Below are 3,300 nucleotides of genomic sequence, written 5' to 3'. Positions count from 1 at the left end.
ACCAGGGGTTTATCAATCCTATGAATTCTTTCAAAGAACCAGCTCCTAGTTTTGTTGATTTCTTCTATTGTTTGTTTTTTATTTTTTACTGGATTCTATTTCATTGATTTCTGCTCTGATCTTTATTATTTCTCTTCTTCTGCTAGGTTTAGGCTTTCTTTGTTGTTCTTTCTCCAACTCCTTTAGGAGTAGGGTTAGGTTGTGTACCTGAGACCTTTCTTGTTTCTTGAGAAAGACTTGTACCTCTATATATTTTCCTCTCAGGACTGCCTTTGCTGTGTCCCACAGATTTTGAACCATTGTGTTTTCATTATCCTTTGTTTCGATGAATTTTTTCAATTCTTCTTTAATTTCTTGGTTGACCCATTCATTCTTTAGAAGGATGCTGTTTAGTCTTCATGTATTTGGGTTCTTTCCAAATTTCCTCTTATGATTGAGTCTTCATGTATTTGGGTTCTTTCCAAATTTCCTCTTATGATTCAGAGCATTGTGGTCTGAAAATATGCAGGGAATGATCCCAATCTTTTGATACTGGTTGGGACCTGGTTTGTGACCCAAGATGTAATCTATTCTGGAGAATATTTCACATGCACTAGAGAAGAATGTGTATTCTGTTGCTTTGGGATGGAATGTTCTGAATATATCTGTGATGTCCATCTGGTCCAGTGTGTCATTTAAGGCTTTTATTTCCTCATTGATCCTTTGCTTGAATGAGCTGTCCATTTCAGTGAGGAGAGTATTAAAGTCCCCTACTATTATTGTATTATTGTCAATGTGGTTTTTTGATTTTGTTATTAATTGGTTTATATAGTTGGCTGATCCCAAGTTAGGGGCATAGAAATATAAAATTGTTAGATCTTCTTGTTGGACAGATCCTTTGAGTATGATATAGTGTCCTTCCTCATCTCTTATTATAGTCTTTGGCTTAAAATCTAATTGATCTGATACAAGGATTGCCACCCCTGCTTTCTTTTGATGTCCATTAGCATGGCAAATTGTTTTCCACCCTCTCACTTTAAATCTGGAGGTGTCTTTGGGTCTAAAATTAGTTTCTTGTAGACAGCATATTGATGGGTTGTATTTTTTTTTATCCATTCTGATACCTGTATCTTTTGATTGGGGCATTTAGCCCATTTACATTCAAGGTAACTATTGAGAGATATGAATTTAGTGCCATTGTATTGCCTATAAGGTGATTGTTACTGTATATTGTCTCTGTTCCTTTCTGATCTACTACGTTAAGGCACTCTCTTTGCTTAAAGGGCCCCTTTCAATATTTCCTGTGGAGCTTTTTTGATGTTTACAAATTCTTTTTGTTTTTGTTTGTCCTGGAAGCTTTTTATCTCTCCTTCTATTTTCAGTGATAGCCCAGCTGGATATAGTATTCTTGGCTGCATGTTTTTCTTGTTAAGTGCTCTGAATATATCATGGTAGTTCTTTCTGGCCTTCCAGGTCTCTGTGGATAAGTCTGTTGCCAATCTAATATTTTTACCATTGTATGTTACAGACTTCTTTTCCCTGGCTGCTTTCAAGATTTTTATTTGTCGCTACGACTTGTAAGTTTTACTGTTGGATGATGGGGTGTGGACCTATTCTTATTGATTTTGAGGGGGGTTCTCTGTGCCTCCTGGATTTTGATGCTTGTTCCCTATGCCATATTAGGGAAATTCTCTACAATAATTCTCTCCAATATACCTTCTGCTCTCCTCTCTCTTTTTTCTTTTTCTGTAATCCCAATTATCCTAATTTTTTTTGGTGTACACCAAATTTATAATGCATACCAGCACTTGCATTTGCAGAGAATTATAGATGAAGAGGGTGGTCATTAAACTATTGTTCTAGAAGAAAAAACAAATAAGTCAAAATGCTTGGTATGAAAAATGGAATATACCTTGGTAAGGGCTAAGTAAATGTTTCATACAATTGAAGAATTGTCACATGAAGAAGGAACTAGATCAGTTATGTACACGCCTAAGAGATGCAAGGATAAACTGATGGAGCCTACAGGATGACAGGTTCTAATTTTTATCCATGCAAGCATGAAAGCAATCTAATATTTTGTAATAGGATGAAGATAGTATATCTTTCTTGTTACTGGTCATATTTAAAGGCAGGGAAAGAATCAGCATTTGTTGTTTTGCTTTTTTGTTGTTTTTCTGTTGCACCAGAGGCTGATCTATTAAAGGGCCCAGCCACAGAGTCAACATAAGAAGTAAAAAGTTCTATCAATTTAATAACAATTAAAAAACCCAAAGGTGGAAAACTGAGGAGACAGGGAGGAGATCCTGGGCAAAGGGCATGCATAGCCCTGCTCATGGCACCAGGCCAGGCTGCAGGGATGTTCAGTATTGCTGTTTCTAGGAGGTGAGGTCAGGGACAGGCAGCAGTTGTCCTGTGGGAGTCACTGTTCTTCAGGATTAAGGACCTTTACTTTCTTCTGGGGTCAGGTGTGCTCATCTTCTACATGCCAAGGATCTTGTTCAACAGGTCAGAAATGAAGGCCTCAGTGGGTTTGTAAGTCACCCAGCAGCTACTTGACCCTGGCCTTCCAGGTGTTATCCCTCTCAGTGTTCAGGAGATCATCCACATGTCTCCAGGTCTAGGATCTCCTCTTCCTGACAGTCATAAAGATGAGTGAACTGCTCCAGGATCCACTTCTTCAGGTTCCATATCTCTTTGTGGTTGTACTTGACCGTGACCTTCTCTTGTCATCTCATGGGACCTCAGCATCTGAGCCACCTGAGCCCTCAAGTACAGTCCCAGGGAGGCTCTGAAAGTAAACAAGAGGCCCTGAGCCCCCGCTGCTCATCCAGGATTCTGGGCCACCAACACCACACCCCCAGAGGTGTCACTGTCCATCCTCAGCTACCCGGGCCTCATAGGCACTTTGGACCCCTCCCTCCATAGCCAACACTATACACCTGCATGCTGAGAGGGATAGCTAGGTATAAACATTGTGATTGGTAAGCTAGTAAACTTTGTTTCCTTTAAAAGAGGGTTTTGTTGTTCTTTTTTTTTTAATTTTTTAAATTTTTTATTTTTTATAAACATATATTTTTATCCCCAGGGGTACAGGTCTGTGAATCACCAGGTTTACACAGTTCACAGCACTCACCAAAGCACATACCCTCCCCAATGTCCATAACCCCACCCCCCTTCCCCCAACCCCCCTCCCCCCAGCAACCCTCAGTTTGTTTTGTGAGATTAAGAGTCACTTATGGTTTGTCTCCCTCCCAATCCCATCTTGTTTCATTTATTCTTCTCCTACCCACTTAAGCCCCCATGTTGCATCACCACTTC

The 3,300-nt window shown here is 39.7% G+C and overlaps 1 pseudogene; it reads right to left on the bottom strand.

Annotated features, from left to right (window-relative positions):
• Nucleotides 1–2,427: 2,427 nt before the first annotated feature.
• Nucleotides 2,428–2,859, bottom strand: LOC131808433 (protein phosphatase 1 regulatory subunit 14B-like; annotated as a pseudogene).
• Between the last annotated feature and the right edge of the window lie 441 nt (nucleotides 2,860–3,300).

This window comes from Mustela lutreola, chromosome 9 (assembly GCF_030435805.1).
Source record: "Mustela lutreola isolate mMusLut2 chromosome 9, mMusLut2.pri, whole genome shotgun sequence".
NCBI classification, from domain to species: Eukaryota; Metazoa; Chordata; class Mammalia; order Carnivora; family Mustelidae; genus Mustela; species Mustela lutreola.
Note: the sequence above shows the minus strand (reverse complement) of the source record. Positions and strands in the feature narration are given on the sequence as shown.